Source organism: Lolium rigidum, chromosome 6 (genome assembly GCF_022539505.1).
Source record: "Lolium rigidum isolate FL_2022 chromosome 6, APGP_CSIRO_Lrig_0.1, whole genome shotgun sequence".
NCBI classification, from domain to species: domain Eukaryota; kingdom Viridiplantae; phylum Streptophyta; class Magnoliopsida; order Poales; family Poaceae; genus Lolium; species Lolium rigidum.
In genome coordinates this window covers 21576018-21585570 of record NC_061513.1, presented here as the reverse complement: position 1 = coordinate 21585570, position 9553 = coordinate 21576018, and the positions used below count along the sequence as shown (strand labels likewise).

Below are 9553 nucleotides of genomic sequence, written 5' to 3'. Positions count from 1 at the left end.
CCGCCAGGTGCCCCTCGCATCAAGCCCTCCGGGGCTGCTCCAACTGCGGTGCCGCCCAAGATCTCCAAGCTTATCAAGGGGACGGCGATGGCCTCCAACGCCCCTTCCGGCGGCCAGCAGCCCCTGGTGCTGCACGTCTCCAAGGCCGCCAGTGCTGCTAGCAAGAAGGCCACCGGCCTGCTTGGCCGTATCACTGAGTTCCAGCGCAGGGGCCGGGAGCTGGGGCATCTGCTGCCCTACGCTCAGAAGTGGAACGCCGCAGATATGACTCCGGTGACCCGCGGTATGGGCAAGGACAGGCTGCCGGCACCTGACCCTGTTGGGGACCGGTCTTCCGAGGAGCACTTTATGCGGCTTCGCTGCACCGTGAAGGAGCTCGACAGCGCGTGGTATGATGCCACGAACAACTTGATGGTACGCTTTACTAACTCTTTTCAACTTTTACCGGTTTCCTTGCTTCCGGATTTTTTCTATCTTTTCTTTAGTTTCATGCCGGTCCCTCTCTTGTCTATCTTCCCAGTCCCCGAGTTTTGTGGTGAGAGCGCAGCTTTTAGCACAAAACTTTAATTTAAAAACTTAGCGTGAAACCGGTACTGCCAGTCCCCGAGTTTCGGGTTAAGAACTTTGTTCTTAGCGCGAAACTTAGCTTAAAAATGCGCAAAACTAGCACTGCCAGTCCCCGAGTTTCGGGTTAAGAACCTTGTTCTTAGCGCAAAACTTAGCTAATCTCTTTTTCTTGAACAGCTCACGGCTGACGCTCGGAAGGTCCTCTTTGAGGAGCTTCTATGGGAACATCGGGACCTCGGCTGAGGCACATGATAAGTGCCAAGGTAAGTTTTTGTACCACCGGCATCTTCTTACCGGAAACCTTTTTTCCTCCTAACATTTATAATTTTTGCTTAACAGTGATCCCGGAAGCTTCCATTGAGGCTCTCAAGGAGCAGCTCGCCGCCGCCCAACGTACAATTTTCCCTTTTTCCTGTTAGCTTGGTTTTCTTTTCATCTTAACCAGCACAATTTTGTTAACACCTTCTTTTCCGGGTTACAGGGGAGAAGGACCAGCTCATCCGGCAGCATCAGGAGGAGCTGAGCGCCCAAAAGACCAGCTACCAGGAGCTCAAGTCCCAGTTCATCCAGCTGGGGCTTGATCATGCTAAGGCTTTCAAAGCTGCTGAAGCTGATGCAGCGGCCAAGATGCATGAGGCTCTTGAAGATGCCGGCAACGCCAACATGGTGTTGCAAGCTGAGCTGGAGGAGCTGGCCAAAGCCCAGAAGGCTACCGAGGAAAAAGCTGCACGGCTGGAGGCGGAGCAGAAGGAGTACAACCGGCTGGTCGCGCAAACTGACGCACACGCCTACCGTAAGTCCTTTCCTTTTGCACTTTCCGATTACTGCCCACAAGCCTTTTTTCTTCCGATCGCATTTTCTTTTCGTTATCTTTCCTTTCGGTTGCCTTTTCTTCCGGATTCCTTTCCTTAGCCTTTTTCTTTCTTTGCACAGGCCTCTTCCCGGACTCTCAGAGGTTTGCTGTCAAGAAGGTTGACGAGCACCGCACTGCCCACGGCCAAGAGAATCTTGGCGTGCCATGGACCCCCTATGACCATCTGGTCGCGCTGAGCGCGCGGGTGTCTCATATGCGCGCCATAGATCGCAACCTGTCCGACATTCCCGATGTAGCTACCCAGCTCTTCGAGGACTCGTGGCCTGGCGAGGAGGTGCCGGATACTTTCTCACCGATCGGCGACCGCCTTAAGGGCGCCGGCAAGAGGATCCGCGAGTGGCGGTGCTCTGCTGCCCGCGCTGGAGCGGACTACGCCCTCCGCGTCGCTTGCTCATGGTATCCGGAGCTGAACTTGGATGCCCTCACCGGAGTGCGCGAAGGCGCGGAAACCGATCCGGACCCGATTCTTACCGCTAAGCGGCGAGGATCGCGCGTACCACATCGCGGAGTACGCCGACATGCGCACCTTCATCCCTCCCCTCCCGACGTCCAAGATTATCTCGACGAGGAGGAGGATGAAGCGAGGAGGAGCCTGCGGGCGATGCCGGTGCTCGGCGATGCCCCTCCCGAAGCCCCGCTGCTCGATCATCCACTTGCTTGAAAATTTACTGTGTTATGCTCTTTGGTCCTGCTTATCTCAAAACAATGTCCCGTTAAATTCTACCCCGGTATGCCGGGGTTTATGATGTAAAACTCTAAGTTCGCTTTTGGTTGCCGTACAACAGTTTATGCCGGTAAGTTATACCGGTAGTCAATTATCTTAAGTTTGCCTTAGCATAATTGCTTTTGGTTTTGCTTTTATCACTGCATCGCAAAGATTTCCAAATTGTTTCCGCATCCAATTCGATGCACACTTGGTTCTTTTGCCTTGGCTCTGCCTGCCTTCTCTGGGCGTTCTTTGGCGTATGAGCGCAAGGTTCTTTCACCAAACAAGCATTTTCTTGAACTTAGAAATAACTTCGAAATTTTTCAAAAAACCGGTTTAACCGGGGTTAGTTAAATTTTTCCGGACTGTTTGTTCCCACTCTCTCTCTTCGCGGTTCGCGTGCTTACTTGCTACCGGTTTATCTTGCTTGCCATGAAGCCGGTTTGCGGACAGCAGCAGAGTCGAAGACTCCGGTAGGTTTAGCACGCTACTAAACCGAAAAGAAAAAATGTTCACCAAGCAACCGGTGAACTGAAAAAATAAACATGTTGCATGCAACTTAGGTTGGGGTAGTCCCCGAGATTCATTTGAGGTTCCGACATCTTTTATTCATAGCATGTAAGGTACAAAAAGGAACTTCTTACTCCACAACTTCAAGAGTAGAAAGGACGCAACAGAGCTACGTTCCATGGACGCTTGCTCTCCTCTCCGGACCTGTCCGCCTTTCCTTTTTTCCACCCCTGTGCATCGATCAAGTAGTATGCATCATTGTGAAGCACTTTGCTTACAATGAAGGGACCTTCCCATGGTGGTGAGAGCTTATGCCGGCCTTCAGTGCGCTGCACTAGGCGTAGCACGAGATCTCCTTCCCGGAAAACTCTCGGGTTAACCTTCCGGCTATGATAGCGTCTGAGATTTTGCTGGTAAATGGTTGTTCTTGCCAAAGCCAGCTCTCTTGCTTCTTCTAGCAAGTCCACATCATTTTCTCTGGCCTCTTTGACCTCTTGCTCAGTATAGAGCTGTACCCTTGGTGAATCATGAATGATGTCAGTTGGTATGACTGCTTCTGCTCCGTATACCATGAAGAATGGAGTGTACCCAGTGGACCGGTTTGGAGTTGTTCTTATGCTCCACAACACTGATGGTAGCTCATCAAGCCAACACCCTGGTGACTTTTCTACCGCCTCAACGAGCCTTGGTTTGATACCGGAAAGTACCAAAGCATTCATTCTTTCCACTTGGCCATTGCCTTGTGGGTGTGCCATCGAGCACAAATCCAACCGGATGTTGTTGTCCTCACAAAACCTTTTGAACTCACCTTGAGCAAAGTTGGTTCCATTGTCAGTGATGATGCTGTGCGGGTATCCATACCGCAAAATGACATCTTTTAAGAACTTCACCGCTGTATGCCCATCACATTTTGCGATAGGTTTCACTTCTAGCCATTTGGTGAATTTATCCACCATAACCAAGATGTGAGTCATGCTGCTCCTTGCGGTTTTGAATGGGCCAACCATATCGAGGCACCAAACGGCAAACGGCCATGTTAATGGTATTGTTTTTAAACCGGATGCTGGGGTATGATTTTGCTTGGCGTACCTACGGCACCCGTTGCATTTTCTTACTAAATCCTCGAGCGTTTTCCAAAGCGATGGGCCAATAAAACCCATGCCGGAACACTTTTGCTACCGAGCGCCCTTGATGAAGCATGATGCCCACATTCTCCTTGGTGAATCTCCTCAAGCATTTCTTTCCCTTCTTCCGGTTCCACACATCTTTGAAGGACACCGGTAACGCTTCTCTTGTACACCTCACCATTGATGAATGTATATGCTTTGGACCTTCTTTGGATTCTCCTTGATTCATTTTCGTCATCCGGCAAGGTGCCGTTGATCAGGAATTCCTTAATAGGTTTAACCCACGATGGTGTCTCTCGAACCAAAAACACCGGTGCATCTATCTCCATGCTATCTACCGAGCATCGTTTCTTCCGATGCAGGCTGCGGCGAGTCCCGAGCTTGCGGGAGCAGTCCCCGAGTTTCCTTCATCAATATCCATGGGTACTACATGCGATTCCGGTACGAAAATTGATTCCGATTCCGGGCTTGGTTTGATCGATGGTACTCTTAAGTGAGCTAAGGCTATTCCAGGAGGAATTTCCTGCCTAGATGAGCCCAGCTTGGACAAAGCATCCGCGGCTTCGTTTTCTGCCCTTGGCACATGGTGAAACTCACAGCCCTCAAAGAAGCCGGCAATCTTTTGCACGTGAAATCTGTACAAGGCCATGTTTGCATCCTTCGCGTCCCAATCGCCGGAACATTGCTGCACCACAAGATCTGAATCTCCATAGCAAATGATCCGGTGCGCACCGATTTCTTCCGCTGTGACATAGTCCGCCAGCCAATCTTCCGGCTTGGTCGTGCCATCATACGTTTTTGTGTCTCGGGGCAGCTGGAAATTGCGTACCGGTGGCTCTTCTCCCATGATCCGTGGGCCAAAACACTTCGGGCCAGGAGGACCCTCAGACTCGATCATTTCGGAAAGATGTACTCTGTCCAGCCTGTGCCTCGCATCCTGGTCTGGCAAACATCTTTCCCCCAGGCGTTCCCCCAAGGGGTTCCGGTAGACTCTTGTTCGTTCTACTTCGGAATCTCCCTCTCCGTATCTTTCCGGTTCCGCGGCTCTTGCCTGCCGGTACCTTGGTGGTGGCATCTCCTCATACGCTGCCCTTGCAGCTCGTTAATTTTGCCCGGTTTCATATCTACCGGCATGATTGTTTCCGGCATAACCTCCTCTGGCGTAGCCTCGACCTGCCCCTTGGCTTTTTCTACCGGCATCGTGTTGCCCGGCTTGTTGTTTTCCGGCAAGAACCGGATCGTACACATTCATCTGCTGTGCGTTCATTTCTTTTTCTCTTCTTCTGTCCGGATGGGGGGACGATGCCTGCCCATGGGACTTGCTTCCGGCATTCTTTGTTGAACGCGCGGATTTTGAGGCCGCGGCCTTGTTCAGCATAGCCAGTTGCTCGAGCATTCTGCTGCTCAATAGTTTCCAGCAGCTCTCTAACACGCTCTTGCTGTTTTGCCAAAGCATCTCCGGAAAGCGATTCACATAGCTCTACTGCAGCTTTAGCAGCTTTTATAGTTTTATCCGGGCTACTGTACTTAGGTTTTTCCACGATGCTAATAGATGCAGAGGTACTCTTGCCGGCAAGAACTTCTTTGCGCAAATCCTGATCTAGGTTGCGAGCTTTTAGCCGGTTCTCCGGTATCCTAGCAGCATGAGCGCTAACAGAAGCAAAGCCATGGGCAGCGTTATACTCACGTAGGGTTAGGTTCAGCTCGCGCTGCGCCCGGACGATGTCGGCGCCGTTGGAGAGCAGCTTCTGGCGTTGTGCCTCCAGCTCCGCCTGAGCCGCTGCCGGGTCGATGTTCTGCGCGATGGGCGTTGCCAGCATGTTCATCGCTGCTTGGAGTGGTGTTGCCGGTGGTGCGGAAGATGCTCCCGCAGCGCCAGCGTCGCGCTCCAGCGGTGGCTTGGCCGCACGGGTCGAAGCCGCACGACCAGCACCTTCATCCACTGCTTCCTTGCCTGCACCAAGCGCACCGGTCATCATTACCTCGACGCTGCCGGCAGCGCGGCCAGCACAGAGCCATCTTGGCGGGTCCGGTGCCACCAGTACCGGCGAGAGGCGCTGGCGCACAGGGACGGTGCCGAAGTAGACGCGGTGGCTGCCGAACTCGATGGTGCGGCCGTTCTTGGGGAAGATGCCGCCGTTGGTGAAGCAGCGCGCGTTGTCGTTGATGAAATCCATGTCTTAGATGCGCTACACGAGCGCGGACACCGTACGCTCGCCGGCGACCTCGAGGATGCCCGCCCGAATGTGAACTCCTGCAAGCGCCACTTCATGCCCCACGGTGGGCGCCAACTGTCGTCGTGGTGAACAGACAGATGCCATAGGATGGCTTAGATTGGGGCCGAATGGACGTTAGAGGATTCGGGGGAGGGTTTGCGATCAGATGGGATGAACTTCCGGATGCTTTCCTCAAGAACACAACCAAAGGCCGGTATGCAAGAAGAGAGACAAGAGGAAGAACTCTTTACTAGATCGCTTGCTTCATTGATCTCAACATGATTACAAGTGCTTGGATACAGGTTCTATCGTCTAATCTCCTCTGTGGACACGCGCCGGTATGAGGCAGTACCCCCTCTCCTTATATAGGGGAGAGGGTGGCTTACAGAACAAGGAACCCTAATGGCATCTTTGACTGGACAAACTACTTTACAAAGCTACTTTAATCATAGATGACGCCAGAGTCTTCTTTAATCAGGGACGCCGACGTCCTCCGGCTTCTTTCAGCGTCATCTCTCTCTTTGGCGCCGGGGCTCCGATTAAAGCCGCTTTGCTTAGCTCATCCTTGTCTTCTTGCTCGAAGAGAATCTTTGACCAGTCCCGCCGACAGGCCCTTCTCTCCGGTATCTTCTTTACCGGGTTCCGGCATACCCCCTTGGGGACACCGGCTTAGCTTCACTTAGCCCAAACTCTTACCTTTGTGTTCCGGTCAGAAAATTAAACCGGTATCTCGATGTCTCAAACCATCCGGTTTGGCATGCCTTTGGCGTACCGGGGGTAATCCCCCCAACACGGATGGGGGACTCCTGCGCCGGGAACATGTCGAACGCCTCACATTCCCCGGCCGCCTTCCTTTTCCGCGCACCCTCGTCGCCGTCCTCTACCGCCATAGGTTTGGTGGATCTTTCTGATCGGACTGCCGGAGCAGTCGCCGCGGAACGATTACGGTGATTGTGGGGATTTGGGGTGAGTTGTGGTGCCGTCCCCGTCTATTAATTTAAAGCCACAGCCGAATACGAGTCCAGATCGAGTCGGGATCTAAGAGCATCTTCAGCCGCGTTCTCAAAACGTCTCCAAAAGGGATTTAGGGCGTGGGATAAAAAACATTTCAGCCACGGGTCTTAAAGCCTCTTTTTGTCCGACGTGGCCCGATACGGTGTCCGGCGAACCGAGCCCGTCCGGGGACGCTCCAGGCATGCCGGACAAAACGAAAAGCCGGCGTTTATTGCATCCAACGACCCGCTGCCGCTTCGTCTGCCGCCGCTGTACATTAAGAGCGCTCCGGCGGTTCTTGTTCATCCCAATCTCTCACCGCTCCCAAATTTTCTCCTCGCCGTTCCAACCTCTACCCAATGTCGTCGTCCTCCCGCAAGATCGCCACGGCGAACGGCTTCGTCCGCGGCAGCCTCACCGTGGCAGAGGCCCACGCCTTACCGAAGCCGGAGGTGAAGGAGGAGCAGGACAACGAGGCAGCGTGGAAGGCGGCGCTGCTGGCGGAGTACGAGCGGCAGCAGCGACGACCCTGAGGACTATCCAGGGCTGCGAACGGCGTGCTTGGCGTCGTTGAACGAAAAGGACGCCTGGAGCGGCGACCTCGACACGGCGGTCGCCATGTCCATCTGTGCACCGGGAAGCTGCTCATGGACCTCACTGACGACGGTGAGGCTGAACCAAGCGGCCTGATGAAGGACGAGCCCGTCGACGAGCCCGACAAGCGCGTCAAACAGGAGGTCGTCACCAACGACATGTACAACTTTCACCAGTACTACGACGCCTCTGGCCGTCGCAAGTACTTCTAGATTAGGGTTTAGTTTAAATTTAATCGAATTTCGTTCGAATCTATGTAATATATAGCAAGTTTGGATGAATTCGCTCAAGTTTTAAATTTTTGAAATTTTGTTTGGAGACGTGATTGGGAAGCGACGTCCCCTAAACACGGCACGAACAAAACACGCCCTTTAAACACTCGATCCGGCGCTATTTAGGGTATGGTTTGGGGAACGCTACTGAAGACGCTCTAATCCAGATCGAGTCGGGGTCTAGTCCAGTCCGTCATGCATTGCAAACCTCACCCGACCAGATTTTACCCAACGACACACTCGTTTTGGTTCAGCACTTTGGTATGTGCATGTGCGCAAGGCACTAAGTTACAGGGAGACACTACACGGATCGCCGTCGTGGACGCAAGACATGCATATGTGTTGTCGCCGCTGCCGATGCGCTGGTATGCAAGTCATGCTGGGCGTTCGGGTTTACCCGAAAGTTCGGGTCGGGTTTTTCGGGTTAATTTTTTTTCGAGTTTTTGAAATCAGAACCCGAAGTTTCCCTCAAATTCTGGAAACCCGGAGATTCGGGTACCCGAAGGTTCGGGTTCGGGTTCGGGTAATCCCGAAGTACCCGACGTGCATAGCAGTGAAACAAAATCCCATTAAACAAACATGATTCTGCAGAAAGTTTGACAGCACCTCGCCAGTATTTTAGCACTTCTGGAGCAAAATAACATCAAACTAGCAGAGTACATAGTAGCAGTAGACTAGTAGTACCAAATTGAGATAGTTTGTACTTTGTACCAGTACCAACTACCAAGTTACCAAATACCAACGTAGTAGGCTAGTAGCAGAGTAGCAGTAGTATCAGACTATCAGTGTATCACAATTCACATAACAAAGTAACAAACAGAGCTAAGCCTCAAGGAAACACAATTACACAATGATACTGATAGCCAGACGTAAATGGCTTCATCAAAATGCAACGCTTCCTTCAACTTCAAGAGTTCCAGGTCCAGCCAAATGCCCAAGTCCAGTACATGCTTGCATGATCATTTTCCATGCTTTCATTGTCGACTCCAAGTCCAGCACTAACAGCAGGGAAACAACTAGGAGTGAATCAAGTGAACTACTAGGTAATTCCTACAAAATAATGGACAACCTTCAAGTGAAAATATAAATACGCTTGTACCTTTACGAAGATGGACCGGGTCTGGAGATACACATGCTTTCAACTTCAACAGATTTTGCACCCTTAGTGTTACCAGCCTTCCCTTTACCTTTGGCAATGTGTAGGCCGCCAAATTCTTCAATTAGCTCTAAGAAGTGTAAAGAATGGAATGCAAGTATTATGCAGGGAACAATTACAAAATATTGTCATCATGAAAAAACAAACACAAATTTAAATTTACCTTTTTCCATTTGAGTTAATTCCTCCATATTCGCCTGGATATCAATAGGAGTAGTCCTTCGCAGCCAATCTTGTGTACAAACAAGAGCTTCCAACATGAATGGAGTGAGTGAGGTGCGGAAATCATCTAAGATACGTCCACTTGTGCTGAAAGCCGACTCCGAAGCTACTGAAGTGATTGGTATGGCAAGAACATCACGTGCCAAGTGAGCTAAGATGGGAAAGCGAATTGCATTGACCTTCCACCAACCTAGAATGTCAAACTTGACTTCTTGGTCCTCACAATCTTCAGCAAGATATTTGTCAAGTTCTGACTTGGCATTGCTACTTGTACCATTGTTCTTCTTCAATCTTTTGGCAATAACATCCTGCAGCT

At 51.5% G+C, this 9553-nt stretch overlaps 1 long non-coding RNA gene across 1 annotated transcript; it reads right to left on the bottom strand.

Moving 5' to 3' along the window:
* Nucleotides 1-8597: 8597 nt before the first annotated feature.
* Nucleotides 8598-9216, bottom strand: LOC124659873. Its single transcript, XR_006989729.1, has 3 exons — nucleotides 9179-9216; nucleotides 8959-9085; nucleotides 8598-8857 (listed from the first exon to the last, which is right to left on the bottom strand). It is a non-coding gene; the product is annotated as an uncharacterized LOC124659873 (long non-coding RNA).
* Between the last annotated feature and the right edge of the window lie 337 nt (nucleotides 9217-9553).